Raw genomic sequence first — 17,870 nt, forward strand, 5'->3', positions numbered from 1 at the left:
TTCTTTATTGGGTTTCTATCTCGTTGAGCCTCTCTTCCTGCCCTGCTAGTCACTGTTGTGCCTGATCTCTGACCCCAGGGTTTCTGGGGCCGTTGGTCTTCCATCATCCAGAGGTTGTCCAGTTGGTCATGGCAGCTGTTCATCATGGGAGGTAATGCTACGCTTCTTGTCAGTAAAGGTGGACTATGAACATGTCATTGTGGGGTCTGCCTCTCAGCAGGGGAGGTACTCAGCGTATGCACATCTGTAGAACCCAGTCAGTAGTGCTCCAGTGCTGGAGCAGGATTCTGTAGGCCTTTTCTGGGCCTGGCATTAACCTTTTAAGTAACAGTGTGTGCGTGTGTTTGTGTGTATGTGTGTAAGCGTGTGTATAAGGGTTTGTAATATTTCAGTAGTTTTAATAGTGCCTCTCTGTATTCCCATGAATATGTGCCTTGCCTGTGAGGTTGTGGGCCAGTAGGCAAATCCCCTCAGCTCATATCAACATTTCCTGCTTCCATGTGCAGCTCAGCTCAGGGAGGTACTTTCCTTTTTCTTGGGCGATGTTTCAAGACAGTGATTCTACACTCTTCTTCACTGTATATCTTTTTTTCCACTGCCTTCATTCTTCTTTCATTTTCTGCTTTTTTCCTGTTTTTAGATGGTTGTCACTTCCTTTCCAAGATCCAGTGAATCTGATGACTACTATAGTTCACTTATAGTTCCTTCTTAAAGCCTATATTGCCTTTCAGAATACTATAATCATAAGAAATTAGACTTCATTTTTAGCGGTGTAACTACATGGTACAAAAATGTATAAATGCAAAGATAATCCTTTGAAAATATTTATACACAGTCTCTCTCTCTGACACTGACACACACACACACACACACACACACACCCCCACCCACCCACCCACCCACCCACACACCCCCTTTCCACCCACACAGGAGTCTCCCTCATCCCCTCCCTAAGAAACGGTGAGAAGACAGTTCTGTACCTGTCTTTGCTTATGTAGTAGATCTCCAATCTCCACAGCCCTACCCTCAGTATAGGTTGGTTGGTTGGTTTGTTTTGCATAGTTATTTACGCGTTCTTTGTTTTGCATAGTTATTTACTTGTTCAAAGTGAGATCATTATTTACAAACTGGTATCTTACTGTTAACAATACCTCGTGGAAATCCTTTGACTTGTCCTGGTTTACTTCTCATTTTTTTTAATTGCTGACTAATATTTCATGGTATGGATATATCATAAATTATTTGACAACTTCTCTCTTCTTGTGAGCATTTGGTTAAATTTTTTTTTTTTTTTTTGGTTAAATTTTTTTAAGCATCATGAACAATGTTGCAATACCTTGTGTTTGCTGCTTTATTTCTAGATTGTTGAGAATAGAAGAATAAAATAATATATTTTATTTCTATGAAATTGCTGGTTTCATGGTACATGTATATCTTCATTTGAAGAAATGTTGGCAGATTATTTTCTAAAAAAGCCTAAACTATTTGTAGGTCTACCACCAATGTAAGAAAATAGCCTTTTCTTTACATCTTCTAATAGAAGGTGGTGGTGTAATTTTTCTAATCTGATGGGTTTGAAGTTGTAGCTCATTATTACTTTAATTTACATTTCCCTGACCACTTTTGGATTGAAATAATTTTTTTTTTTTTAATATCCCTGCAGGTCATTAGATTTGCTCTCCTGTGAGTTGCCTATTCATATCCTATGCTCATTTTTCTAATGACTTATGTGTCTTTTTCTTCGGTGGAGCTCTTTGTATATTATGGGTATTAACTTAATATCTGCCCATCTGTATTGCATGTATTTTTTCTAAATCTGTCATTTACCTTTTGATATTGCATATGACTTCCTTCCCGTTTTTCCGCCCCTTTTTACCGTATCAAAGTTTTGTTTTTATTCTCATTTATGTGTGTTTATCTTTTCTTTTGTGGCTAGGGGATTTTGTAGGGTACAGATTCCTTTCCCACCTTGGATTAATTACACACACACACACACACACATCTTTGTGTCACTTAGGGGTCATTCACAGAAGTAGAGCAACTATGAAAGACCTAAGGAATTTCTTATAGAGATTTGACATTATGCAATCATGGGAGCAGATTAAATAGTTTGTTTGAGGCTTTTGCTTTTGTATCTGGTGCTGGAGCCAGAGGTGAGCAGGGCATGCAGTCTGTAAGAAGAGATAATACATGTGAAACTGGGTCATTCTGGAACATGAGCTGGGTCTCATGAGGACAGTCTGGAACTCATATTGACCTCTTATTACATCTATGCCTCCAACTCTGATGGTAGAGATTTCCTGAAGAAGATGGCTTCCTTTATTACAAATTTAGATACGTACCTGACCTAGAAGTCAGCAAAGCTGAAGGAGAAAATCCTGTAGGAGTTGTGGTTTTGATTGTTGCCCTATGCTAGCAAAATGAGCCAGCAAAGCTACAATGTGTGTGATCAACGTTAGCCTTGTACCTGCACCAACCTTCCCACCATAAGAAAGATGGTTGCTGCTTCATTTTTGCCTTCCAAATCTCATGCAAGGATGTCTCATGTGGTCCAGTCTGACGTGGAACTATGTAGGGAAGGGACTTCAGGGAAATGTAGTTCCAAATTAGCTAAATTGGCACAGTACAAATAACGTCACAATCTTTCATATGCCTGGTGTGAGGTTAGTGCTCAACTTAGTATTTCTTCCATTTGGATAGGGACTTACTTTTTTACTTTTTTTTTTTTTTTTAAGATTATTATTTATTGGGGCGCCTGGGTGGCTCAGTCGTTAAGTGTCTGCCTTCGGCTCGGGTCGTGATCCCGGGGTCCTGGGATCGAGCCCCGCATCGGGCTCCCTGCTCCGCGCGAAGCCTGCTTCTCCCTCCCTCACTTCTCCTGCTTGTGTTCCCTCTCTCACTGTGTCTCTCTCTGTCAAATAAATAAATAAAATCTTAAAAAAAAAAGATTATTATTTATTTATTTGAGAGAGAGAGTACGAGCACACAGGCAGGGGGAGCGGCAGAGGGAGAGGGAGAAGCACACTCACTCCCCACCGAGCAGGGAGCCCCATGCAGGGCTTGATCCTGGGGATCATGACCTGAGCTAAAGGGAGATGCTTAACTGACTGAGCCACCCAGGTGTCCCTGTGCTCAATCACTTTTATTAGATCAGGAATTAATTTACATTAATAGCCACTGCTTGAGACTTAGAAGCCTCCATTAGTGGTTATTCTTTAGTAAAGAAATCTTAATCCCATACCTGTGTAACATACCTGTACAGCAAAGACATATTTCCAATTCTTGCTTAAGAAAATAGGGGCGGGATTGAGCCCTGCATAGCCTGCTTCTCCCTCTCCCTCTGCCCCTCCCCTGTGTGCTCTCTCTCTCAAATAAATTAAAATTAAAAACAAAACAAAAAAGATCAGAACAAAAATACTCAGAAGGAATATGCTGTGGCTGTGTGTGTGTATGAAACACGTGCAGAAATAGTACAAAAAAGGAGAAAGGACTGTTGAACTCAGTGGTTCTTGGAAGGAATTTTCACATTTCAAATGAGAGTTTCCTGTAAATTGGCATATCGTGAATACAGATTCCTTTGTAAAAATTTCATGGTTGAATACAAGGTAGTAATTAATTGCCTGACTTTGAACTTTTAATTTTCATAAAAATTCTTTTCATACACGCCATTTTAATTGTTGAGGATCAAAATTTATTTGACCTGGATGGATGGAAGACAACCAGTCAGGGAACTGGTGTGATGGTTTTCAGAGCCTTTCATTCTATAGCAAAATATGATAAACCTGCCTTTCACAATTCTCATTGACATCACATCTGCAGGATTTTTATACTTGTAAATAGTTTTAAGAATATTTATTTTGTTTTTATTTTTACCCGCATCTGCAAAATTTGTTTGGATATCTGCAGTTTATTTATAGATATACAAGTTTCTGAATGCGAGCATTGAATGTGACGCTACACATATTCAAGTGAGAGGTTCTTTTTCTAATCAAGTAAAAATGGCCGGTACAAGACTCGAATTTAGAGGGAGGAGCCAAAGTTAAAAAAGAAAATCTTTGACAAGAAATGAGCTAAATAATGGCTTTCTCTGTGAAATAAATAGAGGCTGTTTTGTCTTGATCTCGGGTCTTTTTGCTTCCATTTTTCCCTAACTGAACACATGTACTTGTGCCTGTACACACACTCTTTTACATAGACTTAAGTGAAAAGTGTAAATGCTCGAGAGCTCCCAAGTAAGGGAAGACAGTGAACGGATGAATGAATGGGCTTCCAAGCATCACCGAAGAGAAACTTCAGGGGGAGAAGAAGAGAAAGAAAGAATGGTTGGACAAACTCAACTGCAATAGTGTAAAATATAGACCTTTTGGGGTACAGTGAAAACAGTTAAGGATTTTTAAGGGCAGAATTGATTTGAATCCACTAGGTCCCTCTATTAGGAAAAAAAATGCCCTCGGACCCTTTTTGTAGACATTTTTCCAGTTTTATTTTTTGGTTTTTGTCTAATTTATTGTGATACCATCTTATCCTTCCTTATACTGTATAGATGCTATTCATTAGAAGAGGGTAATGGCTTTTTAATAATGTCATCCTGTACGGAAAGGGATTTCTTACCCTGTGGGATATACACTTTGATTTCTCCACAGTACTGGCAATGCATTTTCACTATTTCCTGCAGAGTTTTAAGTACCAGTTGTAACCCTTGACAGATAATTTCAGTTTCGTAGAGAAAATACATTGGGATTTTTGAATGTGAAGACCAAAACTGGTCCCTACAAAGAACAAGCCTGTTACTAGCTTTTTAACCTTCATGTTTAAACCAAGGAAGGTAACGAGCCAGCACTTATATATAGTTCCTATATATAAATATTATTGTGGATGCAGGAAATTGCAATATTTACCAGTAAATGCCTTTGTGATAGCAATGACAGAAAAATCCAACACATACTGGGTAAAACATTTTTTTTCTGCCTGTTTCCTAAAGATTTGTATGTTGTTGAGTTTTAATCTTTAAGCTTAGAATACTGTTTTAGCAGTGGTTCTTAGTTTTGGGCAGTTTCCTGGAGGTGTGCGGAGCATCAACACTTCCGTATAGTGTTTGGTTTGTAAGACAAGGTCTCCATTTTGTCACTCTCTTAGCAGAGAGAACAGCATGTCCCTTTTCTTATAAAAAGGAAGAGCTGGGAAAAAAGCAACAAGAGTTGATTTCTGGTAGGTTCTCCCCATTTGAGTTTTCCCCAACTTTTGTTAAATCAAAATTAATGTAGAACTGTTGAGTCTTGGAAAAAGTCTGCGTATCTGGTAATTTCCATGGTTTGCCCAAGTGGAGAAATTTATTAGCTAGTCTTGATTATAATATCAATGTGGAGAATAAAAGAAGTGTATGTTCATATTTGAGACATATCGAAGAGCTTTCATAATTATGATTTCTGAAAGAATATTTTTTTTTTTAAAGATTTTTATTTGAGAGAGAGCGAATGAGAGAGAGAGAGCACATGAGAGGGGGGAGGGTCAGAGGGAGAAGCAGACTCCCTGCTGAGCAGGGAGCCCGATGTGGGACTCGATCCAGGGACTCCAGGATCATGACCTGAGCCGAAGGCAGTCACTTAACCAACTGAGCCACCCAGGCGCCCTGAAAGAATATTTCTTTTTTTTTTTTTTTAAAGATTTTATTTATTTATTTGACAGAGAGAGAAACAGCGAGAGCAGGAACACAAGCAGGGGGAGTGGGAGAGGGAGAAGCAGGCTTCCTGCCAAGCAGGGAGCTGGATGTGGGACTCGATCCCAGGACCCTGGGATCATGACCTGAGCCAAAGGCAGACGCTTAACGACTGAGCCACCCAGGCGCCCCTGAAAGAATATTTCTAAAGAAGAATAAACTATTTGATTATGGGGAGGGAACGAAAAACACGATAGAGTTAAATCTGGGTGGGGAATGAACGGATTCTGAAATACTGAAACTTGTTGTTTATTGTGAAGTGTAACCCTTAAGATGTCATGTTTCATCTTCAATTTCTGTTATTAAGATAGGAGGTTGAAAACAGTTTGGGCCTTTATTAAGATTGTATTGGAAGCCGTACCACTTAGTTTTTAACAAAAACAGCAGTTCCACTGAAGTGAAGCCATTAATGAGCCTTTACATATGAAAGTAACAAATTAAACCTTATAATAAGATTCTTTTGTAGTATAGGAGGGAGTAAAATTAATAAGTTGTCACTACACTGTGCTCCTGCGTTTTTGTTTAGTATTTGCACCACATTAGGGAGTCAGAAATGATTGTTCTAAAAGTTTAAAACTTTATCTTGCAAAAATGTTAACAGTCCATGATTAAGAGTGGGAAAGGGGTAGGTTTTACTAGAATGAATGGGACCCTAGCAAGAGCTTTGCTTCATACTTACAAAGCAGAAACCTGTCCTGCCTTTTCTCTGTCTAATTTGTAAGAGGAAGTCCTTATTGACCCTTGGGGGGAAAAAAGCTGCAAATTGAAAATGTGGAGAAAACTATCTTTTCAGAAAATAGTTGTAGTTTGGAGATTGTGAAACCTCGAGATTTAATATTAGAACCCAGAGGCTCTTTTTATTTAGTGCATCTTATTGAATAAATGATTTCTTACCCTAACCTCCTGCCTGTTCTTTTGAGCAAGGCTCTTCGAGAGAGGCATTTATTCTTTCTCCGCTGACCATTGGTTCTTACCTTTTGCCTGTCCTTTAAATAAATCTCTTTCCCTTATCCTTCTTCCTTAGCAGCCCTTTTTGATAGTCAAAGTTCTGGGTTTTGTTTTTCTCAGCAAAACAAGAAGAATTTTCAGAACACATTTTTCTAAATCACTGCTTTTATCATCGTATCCCAGCCATCTCCAGAGATCTGGAATGGCTGCTTTTGCTGACCGTGTTAAATCTATACACCCTGTCCGGTCCCAGAGTCCCCGTCACTTCGCTTGGTTCACTTCAGCTGCACTTACTGGTAGTATCTGTCAGATTGGTGGTTCTGGCTACCCCTGCACCTAGCCATATTGAAATTCTGTGGGTACTTGCTGTAGCAAGGTTAAAGGCTCCTTTTCCACTACATTCTTCATTGCCTGCCCTATTCTCTGAATATCAGTAATCTAAGTAGCACTGTCCAATTCACAATTCTGGGCTGATTCTCTTTTATTAGCTCTTCGTTGAATATTGTTTTATCTTATAGTGAAAGTTGAAGTAGTACTTGTTGAAATATTTAAAAATACTTAGTAATCATCATCATCTTCATAGTACAGCTTATGCTTTAGCAATTACTATATGCCAGGAAGCATTAAAACTTTTATACACATATTCCCATTTAATCTTCAGAGCATGAGTTATGTACCATTAAGGCATAAATGACTTGCTCAAGGTCTTACAGGTAGCAAGTGGATGTGCTATATTCTGAACCTAGTCTGACTCCAGAGTCTAAGGTATTAACCATCATGTAACACTGTTGGTCTGATTGAGAGAAATAGTGTGTAGATTATCAATACCCTAAATTACAAATGTAAGTATATATTTTCCTTTCCTCCCAACAAAGAAAATTTTCATACATAGAAGCTGGAAGAATTGTACAGTGAACACTCATATATGTGTATGTATACGTATATATGTGCGCACACACACACACACCATTTCCTAGATTTTGTGGTTAACATTTTGTTAGATGCTTTATCACATATTTATCTATCCCTGTGTCCATCTTATTGTTTGGATGTATTTTATTTTATTTTATTTTATTTTATTTTATTTATTTATTTTTTAAAGATTTTATTTATTTATTCATGAGAGACAGAGAGAGAGACAGAGAGAGAGAGAAGCAGGCTCCCAAGGAGCAGGGAGCCCGATGTGGGACTCGATCCCAGGACCCTGGGATCATGACCTGAGCTGAAGGCAGACGCTTAACCATCTGAGCCACCCAGGCGCCCTGGATGTATTTTAAAATAAGTTTGCAGACGCTTGTATACTTCACCTCTAAACACTGCAGCATGCTTATCATTAACTGGAGTTCAGTTTTTTATGGAAAATTTTACACACAATGAAATGTACAGAATTTAAGTGTACTACTTGATGAGTTTTTATCAGCACACACACTTTGTAACCCAAACCACTATCAGAGATAGATATGGTTATCTTTTTAGTGAATATTTGACTGTCTTATAGTTCAAGTACATGAGCTAGCTGTATCTTTGCGCCCCAAATTAAAACCTGCTTTTCTTTTGTTTTAAAGATTTTATTTATTTATTTGACAGAGACACAGCGAGAGAGGGAACACAAGCAGGGGGAGTGGGAGAGGGAGAAGCAGGCTTCCCGCAGAGTGGGGAGCCCAATGCGGGGCTCGATCCCAGGACCCTGGGATCATGACCTGAGCCGAAGGCAGACGCTTAACGACTGAGCCACCCAGGCGACCCTCAAACCTGCTTTCCTGATTGTCCCATGGTCTTTGATTGGTTCTTTCGTTTACTGCACTGACCTTATTGAGGGCAGGGCCATATCTAGCACCTACTTGACATGGAGTACATACTCAGAGGTTCCATGAATGATGAACTTGTTATGGTAGTAATCATTCTCACTTCTAAAACAGTGTATGTGCAGACCTTTATTTAGAACAATTTCTTTGATGGGTAATGTTTAAGATCATTTTCCTGAATTAAGCTGACCTAATTCCCATTTATTTCCAACAGAACATTCTTTGCTCAAATGGCTTTGATGTTGAGGGGATGCTACCCTTGAAACTCGTCCTTTTTTTGTTGACTGCCATTTGATAGATATTGTTTAAATATGCCACAGACTGATATAGGAGGAAGGTGTGTTTCTGTGAGTCTTTTCTCCATCTACACTCATTCCCCTGGTAATCTCAATCAGTTCTGTGACTTTAAATACCCATGTTTACTATGATGACTTCAAAATTTATATTTCCAGTCTAGATCTCTACCCTGGACTTGTCATCTTTACTTGAAAGGCTAATAAACATTTTGATTTTAGTGTGTCAAAAACTGAATCTTCATCTTTCCCATCTCTTCCCTTCTCAAATAGTGTCCATTCCAGTTGATACCCAGGCTTGGAATTCAATTAGTTTAAATGTTAGTTGGTAACAGGATAAAGCAGCTAGCCTTTCATGGGTTCTATCTAATCCCCAGGCCACCCTGCCTTCATTTTAAACTGAGGGGGATGTGTGTGTGTTTAAAAATTGACATAAAATATTTAAAAGGCGAGATTTTCAAAATACTATTTATATGTTTTCGGAGGCTAGTAGATTTGTGTTTTTTATGGAAATATGTTTGTTTAATAGTTTTTGTAATAACTTATGGTGATGCCTTTGGGAATGTCAACTAGGCAGACTTTAGATAAACTATGGTTTGTTTGGTTCTTCACATTTTATCTGTAATTCATCTCACATCTCATTTTAAGTGAGCACAAAATGGGTGATATCACTTATGCATTGTGATATTTTTTTGACACCTCAGAAACACTGCTTCAAAAGGGAGAGAATGCCTGACCACCTGCTGTTTGGTTTTCATGGAGAGTAATAGATAAATGTTAGACTGGCAGTTTTAACACCATAATAAAATGGGCTCCAGTTGTTGGACGATGACGGCAAGTGTCAGAGAGCAGTTCGCACACATTGGTCTAAAACGGGTTGTCAGGAGGGAAGAGGGAGATGTGGTGATTTCCAGCAGTGTTCTAGGTGCCTACAGGAGTGTGTTGAGGGTGGTGGATTCTTTTCCCTTGCTTTCCCACTGCTGTTACTTCTTTCCCTCGGGACCTTCCAGGGAAAGTTAGGGAGGCTGCTGAGAGAGGAGTAGCACCGTCAGGGTCACCTGTGGCACAGTTGTTAGCGTGTGCCACGTGCGGCGGTCCTAGCCTGAGTGGTCCTAGTATTACCAGTGCCTCATGCTCGGGTCTTTTTCCCTGTGGAGAGCAAAAACTCTCAGAAAGTACTTACACATGAAAGATCAGTATTTTTGTGGCCAGTTTTATGGAATCCTGACAAAACTGGTATAAAATTTTACAGCACAGATGAGGGAAGTAAGGATTACGGCCTATCATTAATTACCCCAAGAATTCTACATTTCTGAAAATTTCACAGCCATGTCCTCTGTAACCATATCTTCTTTGCCCAAGGCACACTCCCCACCCCCAAATAAAACCAGTAAAATAACTATTCATATTAAAGATGTGAAGGGTGTTGGGGATTTTATTTGGTCAGAGAGTTAGAGTGCTAATTATTAATGCAAAAATGGTACTTTTCTTAAATGACTGTATTTCTGGTCTTTTGAAAGTAAAATAAATGAATAAACATTATTTGATACTTGAATCTTATACAAAGGGAAAAGTAAACTGAGGACAACTCAGGTGAGTGATTGTGTTTCTGTTAGTGTCTCCCTAATTGTGGGGATCATTTTGCATCTGATAGTCACTTAGTTTTGTGGAGTCAAGGAGTATCTTTAAAATTACAAGTATTTCTGGGGCACCTCGGTGGCGCAGTCAGTTAACTGTCTGACTCTTGGTTTTGGCTTAGGTTGTGATCTCAGGGTCATGAGATCAAGCCCTGTGTTGGGATCCATGCTCAGCATGGAGTCTGCTTGATACCCCCGGTCCCATGATGTGTGTGCATGCTCGCTCGCTCTCTCAAAAAAAAAAAAAATTATGGGTAGTTTTAAAGAAGGTTTGTGCTCAGCTTTGGATATACCGCAGCTGAATGGTTTCTGCTAAGTAAATTTCTGCTCAGGAATTCCTTGGAATTTCCTTGGAGAATCAGGTATGGGAAAAGCTTGTAAATGTGCTGGTAACTGAGGATCAAAAAGCAAGCCCAGTGTCAAGAGATGTGGGAAGATGGAGAAAAGTTGTGGATGAAGGAGGAGATAAAGTCTTTTTCCTTGCTGGATAAACTGGACCATGATCTTGGAAAAACAATCGAAAGAAGTTCTTGTCTTAAAAAATTTGGGCCGTGAGATCTGCAGTTTCTGATAGACTCAATGTGTGTATTCATTCAGACAGATTAATTCTGAGCAAGCTTTATATTTAATATTATGGTAATGTGGAGGATCATTAACAATCATGAAACATAACCTCCATATATGCACTGAACTGATAGGTTATCTTTGTGCTTTTAAATTTTCATACCTCCTTTCATATCAGTAATTCTGTCAAATCTGCCTAGAAACCCAATCTGCCATGGTTGGATGGACCTCTTCCAAAATTAGATGTGGTAGACTTAAAGTGCATTTATCTTCTAAGCAAAACAAAACAAAACAAAACAAAAACATAATTGTGATCTTTAATCCTCAGCCATGTATTTTGTCCTAAAATAAAATTGTCAGAAGCTGAGATATCAATGAGATTATTTATTTCTTTTGAAAAATAGTTTCTGTTTATGATAATGGGTAATATATGTTGTCACATATAGTTTTATTGAACAAGGAAAAAAAGACATCACTGGATTTTAAGTGACTGCCTTACTCCGAAGGAATTTTGGAATTAAGGATTTTATCTTTTGAAATTTAGCCTTGATTCATAAAGCCAAAGTAATGTCATGTGTAATATTATAATGCATTTTATGAAGCAGATTACTTGACTGTGAAATAATGTGGTTAGTTTTATATCAAAGCTAGATACAAGAAGTGTATCCAGTCTCTTGGCTTATTAAAAGCTGTTGCTCATTATCAATCTTCATTTTGGATACTGTACATTAATTTAGTGAGGGAAGTTAGTCTACAAAGTAGAGAGTTTCATGAACTAATGCTGAGGTCTAACATGTTTTTAATGTGATTATATTCTCTACTTGATGGATCTGTTGCATCTAGTTCTGCACATACTGGAGTTTAAAAAAGAGCAAGCATTGGGGTGCCTGGGTGGCTCAGTCGGTTAAGCGACTGCCTTCAGCTCAGGTCATGATCCCAGGGTCCTGGGATCGAGCCCCGCATCGGGCTCCCTGCTCCGCGGGAAGCCTGCTTCTCCCTCTCCCACTCCCCCTGCTTGTGTTCCCTCTCTCGCTGTCTCTCTCTCTGTGTCAATTAAATAAATAAATAAAATCTTTAAAAAAAAAAAAAAGAGCAAGCATTTATTGAACCTTTATGGTGTTGCAGCCTGTTCTCTGTACTTTATGTGGATTAAATTCCCCTCTGGTTCTTGCTACTATTAATTCCATGTTAGGGATGAGAAGCTTAAGGCACAGTGAGGTTGAAGGACTTGTCCACAGTCAGAGGTTCAAGTGTGGAGTAGGTCTCTTAATCACTGTGCTCTTTATTCCTGTTGAAATCTAGGTGTTTGTTCTAATAGTTATAGAATGAGTTAAATTTTAAAGGGACAGTTAAATTTCTGACAGTTATCAGACCAGTGAATGCTTTATCTTTTTAAATGCTTTCTTTCTTAGAAAATTAGTTGTCATCTTAAAAGATTTTTACCCAAAGAGAACACTTAGGATTATCATCAGCACAACTAGAGATTATGCATGGAATGTATGCATACATTTTCGTTCATGATATAGTTAGAAGATTTTTAAATTTTAAGTTGTACTCCTCATCTAGAAGACTTGTAATGGAGCACATATTCACTGGGTATCTCTTAGGTGATGGAACACTGTAGTTGGTCCCAGGGATGTGATAAAGAGGAAACATGAACTGCTGTCCCAAGTAGGTGCATGTTCAATCTTGCTGACTTTATAGGCTTCACCCTTGGGTCACCACAAAGCATGCAACTTGCTTGCATAGCTTCTTACTCTTAACTTTTTTAAGGATTTACGTGAAGAACAAGTCTGCCTGTTCTTCATAACCTCCTTGGAGATATTGTCTGACATTTTTTCTTACTGTTCCTACAACCGGCTCTATTTTATAAGTAATTCACAGGGCTTTGCACTTAAGTGTCTCTACCCCCAAGTAAACCAGGGTGCTTCTTTTATCAGATGAAAGCTGTTGGTTTTGTTCTTTGTCTTAGCCACCAGGAAGATCAATGCCAAATTAGTGTATACTAGAAATAACTATTTCATTATTCTACTAGGGCTTTTATATATATATATATATATATATAAAAGTTACCACAACGCTTTAGAATCTGGTGAAATATTTAGACATACATAAAATAATTGCATTGTAATTTCAAGATGTTCTTGCATTCCATGAAACATATCCTGGACCCTTAGAGTTAAGAATCCCTGCTTCTCATCTTTTCATATCCTTATTTAAACCATTTAGTACATATGAGTGTATTATGCTATCTTTCCTTGACTTCATAGAAGTAGGTTATATAAAATGATAAATAGTTTTCAAAGGTTTAAGGTGCTGAGCATTTGCCCTCTATGTATTTGGTAGCTAGGCCATGGGAAATATTTTAGTCTATCTCAAGAGGAACTTTTTTGCTTCTCATGGTGATGAAGCAGGTGGGCTAATATCAATGGCTGTATAGTTTTTGTCTAATTTTAAAGAAGCAACCTAGAGGTTTTACATATATATAAATTATACACATATGTATATGTGTATTTGTGTATAAATATGTGCGTGTGCACGTTTTTTGTTTGTTTGTTTGTTTTTGTTTTGGTACAAATACCACAGCCTAAACATGGAGTTCTTGTGCTCTGAACACAATTTTGAATGGAGAGTCAGTCAGTGAAGTTAGGACATTTTTACATCTCTCTTCCATAGTTTTTGGTAAAGTGTCTTGATGAAAGTGTAAAACTGCTTTGGGTTTGTCTCTGGGGCTGCAGTTTTAAAAACTGGTTCTCAAGTGAGGGAAGAGTCGTCTTCTGTCTTAGGGTGGTGGTAGGGTTATTGGCCGTTGCCTTCAGGCTAATTGTTCACAGATTCTCCTTCATGTTGGATTTTTGGTGGGAGGTCCTGAGTTGGGAGGCCATGTGCTGGGCTTTGCTCTTGGGCCTCCATGTATAAAGGGATGTATGTTCAGATTGCAGACTTTGTTGTACTTGCCTTTGGAAATTTCTTCCTCTTTAATGTCCCCTGTGGGTAGGGGAAGGGGGCTCAACATGTGTCCCTAAAGAGTGTTCCCAAAACTTTGGCTAGTGAGGAGGGACTCCTGCTGAGGAGGCGCAATGTTTGGAATAGCTATGATTTTTCACCTCTCTTTGTGAAAGACAATTTGTAGTACATTTTGTCTAAGGGAGATTTGAGTATCCAGCTGGTTAGATGTATTTAAAGAGAGGGAAAAAAAACCCACTTGAAACAGACCTTGGAGAAATCTATTATAAATTTGAGTGGGAACCTGAGAATGCTGTGGCATACAGGCAAAATAATTAAAATAACTGATAAAGAAATGAAATGTAGCTTTACATGGGATTGTCAAGATTTAATTGTACTAGAATTAGGTTAATAAGCTCTTTTAACTCGGTAAAGTGTAGGAATTCGGTTCTGTGTGCAACCGCCATCACCTGTGCCCTCTAGTGCATACATGGGGAGTTTGGCTGTGGTTCCTGCCTCTGCCCTTGTTACTGCTGAGATTCCTGGTGTGATCGCTCTCTTACTTAGCCTCTCTGATCCCCTCATCCGTGGCTGAAAGGGGTGGCCTCGTTTCTTCCTGCCCATGTGGTCCTGCTGCACTGCTCTGGGCCGAGAGAAGTAGGAGGTGCGTCCTGTCAAGTGTGGCAGCTCCTGGCAGTCAGTTCCTTGAGACCAGGGCACTATTTGCATACACACTCCGCCCCCTGCCCCAACATGCTGCCCAGGCATAGCATCTTATCCTGGGGATGTTTATTCCAAGCAAGGGATACTACTTAAAAATCTTAACCTTCCTTTTCCCTATCCATATTTGCCGAGCTGGTGTCTCAGAGTAGGGTAGAGTAGGTCATGTAAGGATCCTAGAGATCCCAGCATGGTTAGCACCTATGGACATCCCTCCCAGGAATGGTGTGTAAGGTGCTATTGGTGCCTGTCCCCACCAGTGGATCCCCAAGGTAAAGGCCAGTTTGCTGTTGGCTGGGTACAGGCGATCTTTTTGAAGCTCCCCAGGATGTAGTGGCAGTCCACTTTTGGGGAGGGTGCGAAGCCAGCCTTAGGCCCTTTGATCCCCATGGATAGCTGTTTGTCCAGTCCCTCAGGGTTGTGACTGAGCAACTTCTTATTGCGTAATTGCTAGTTGTTTGCATGGTAGCTTTTTGGCTAGCGCTTTCCCCACCCCACTCCCCACCCAGCCACCACCACCCTGTCCTTTATTTTGTTCTTTGCTTTAGTTTAACCTTTATCTCAATGAAGAGACTTGATTAGGTGCCCTTTACTCAGCTGGCACACTTGGCATTGTAGAGGATATGGTACAAAACAAATGTCCATTTAAGGTTTCTCTTAAGGTTTTTCAAGTTTCACAGGTCAAAATTGATAGCCTACCAAGGAAAAGCTTAAAAAAAAAAAAAGACATTCACTTTTTACAGTATACACAGTTTTAATAACAAATCTTTCCTGTACACTGCACTTTGTTACCACCCCCCTCCCCCGGCCCCATTATAATAGTATTTTCTTCCCACCCCCCCAACCCAGTTGCCCACCTCCCAGCAAAAACAAAACAAAACAAAAAAATGGCTCTTAAGGTGATTGAACACAATGTGTTTTGGACTGTACTTTTAGTATCCAGTCTCAGTGTTGATAGGAAGATTCACCAAACATTCCATATATCAGACTTTTTTTAAAGATTACCAAGGAAGAATAGGTTAGTTGAAGGAGTAGCAGATGTTTCCAAATGTTTGTAATAGCTGTATGAAATCGTGAAAAGTCATTTTCTATGTGTTGTTGGCCTTATTCAAGTACTGTGAGTTTGCCCTAGGTTAAGAACAGAAATATATAATTACCTATAGATGACCTTATCATCTTCATCTTTTTCTGGTTGAAGCACTTAAGCCAATAAAATATGAAGATCATGTCCCAAACAGACTTTTGAGAAAAGTCTGTCACTGTATTGCTCTATTAGGAAAGTGATCATGTAAGTCAGCTTCTCAAAATATTCTTTTAAAATTTCATATAGATACCCACATTTTAGGGAGAGAATCAGGCATTTATAGCATTTTTGCCCTGATAGCATGTGTAGGAAGCATGCTTTAAGAAAATGATATGCCTGTTCTGAATTTTAGGATTTGGACCTAGCGATACAGAGGGCTCATTTTTATTGGAAAGATGGAGTCTAGCTCTTGGTGACTAGCATTAGAATAAGCAGATGGATTTTAATAATTAGTGGAGTTGGAAAGTTCAATCGATCTCATTCATTGAATTGGTATAGAAATTAACTTAGGCACATTAAGAAATTACATGTGTTAGTGCAGATTTTTGGCTTAAAAAATTAGTATCTTTGCTATTTGATGTTGGCAGTGGGTATTCTCCGAGTTCTGTGTGGATTTGCAGATTTATCAGCCCACTCTCATTTCAAGAAAGTGATTGAAATCCGTGGCAAGCTACAGAAATGAATACAAACGATTCCAAACAAGCTCTTGGTTACTAGGTGGGTACGGTATCATAGCCTGCTTAGCTTTTCTTTTTCCAGAGAGATTTAATTATTTTTCTGGTTCTTGATTAAGTGGTCATTTGCCTCTAACCTTGAAAGTGAAAAAAGACCGGGGCTAGGAGGGGGATAGGCACTAACGAGGATGAGATGACACTGATAAAACAAAAGCCCTAACATCATGTTACCAGGATCTGCAGTGTAGCTGTGATGCTCTTACACCCTAGCCAGTCGGTAAAGAGAGGACATACGACTAACAGTCTCATCTTCAAACCTGTGCTGGTACCGAAACACAAATAGGCCAAAAATAAATGGAATCCTGCCTTCTTCAGGCATTTGAAAAGGGAAGTTTGCACTTTAAATGAAAAAGGAAAATGCTGTCTGGCACTGTTACTTACTTTTCTCTGAGAGCATTACCAAAAAAATGGATGGCAAAATATTTTATAGTTTTCAACTGCAAAGTATTCCTTAGTGGCTTTGCTATGCTGTTCCCCAGAATTTACTGAATGGCTTGCTTTCCCAATTACTTCTCTACATACATTAAGGATTTTGTCAGTTGATGGTCCGTTTTACTAAAGGTAATCTTTAAGATGAATGTGGGAATTCTCAGCCAGTATTTCTCATCCTTCTCTTCACAGTTTCAATTAATATTGGTTGTGGATGAAATGATGGAAAATACTCCAGTGCTATCCTTTAGGGCTAGTGGAGTCTGTGTGTTCAGGGCACAGTTGTATTGTGACAGAGCTGTACCCTGACAAATGGCCATGGTTACCCTGATAAATGGGTTGGTAAATTTTAGCTCATGGAGCTCTCATTTGTAATGGGGCTTCTGATCCAGTCCCTCCATAGGGAAGCAGTGAGCTGCACTCTGTGCAGTAAAATCAGCTTCTGTCTTTGCCCGGGCAGGCCCAGGGTCTGGTTTAATAAGAAATGAAATGCTCACCGCTCAGGATCAGTTGAACACAGCTGGGCTGAGACTTTGCCAAACTAATCTACCCACCCTAAAAAATATAGAGAGCACATTTTTACCTTAATTTGTGATCTCATCTGCTTTTTTTTTACTGATACACGTTTTCTTTGACATGTAGGTAGACACCTCTCTCTTAGTATTAAAGAAGAAAAAAATTACAGTTAAATCTCATGGGTTACACTGTATTCTTAGCATGTTTGCAGTTCAATCCTGGGAAGAAAATATGCCTTGAATAAAAGGATAACGTGTTAATGGTCATTTTAAGGGAAGGATAACCTTTTTTTTTTTTTTAATGGTAGTGGTTTTCTCTAAGGATATATGCCTTTTTTCAAATACAGTCAATGTCAGTTGTGAAATGCTCATTTTTCTAGAATTAAGTCAGTCTAATTTAATGGGTTTTGCTCCTATGTGCATGGAACCTTGTTTATGGAAAAATTCTGTATGAATTGGTGACTTGGATCTAAATCCAG

General features: G+C 39.0%; 1 protein-coding gene across 2 annotated transcripts in view; it reads left to right on the forward strand.

The window, feature by feature from the left end:
- The window catches only part of CTNNA1 (catenin alpha 1), a 183,670-nt gene that overhangs the window by 98,381 nt on the left and 67,419 nt on the right, over nucleotides 1–17,870 (forward strand). The window lies entirely within an intron of this gene.

This window comes from Mirounga leonina, unplaced genomic scaffold (assembly GCF_011800145.1).
Source record: "Mirounga leonina isolate KUSES-001 unplaced genomic scaffold, KU_Mleo_1.0 Mir_168, whole genome shotgun sequence".
In the NCBI taxonomy this organism is placed as follows: domain Eukaryota; kingdom Metazoa; phylum Chordata; class Mammalia; order Carnivora; family Phocidae; genus Mirounga; species Mirounga leonina.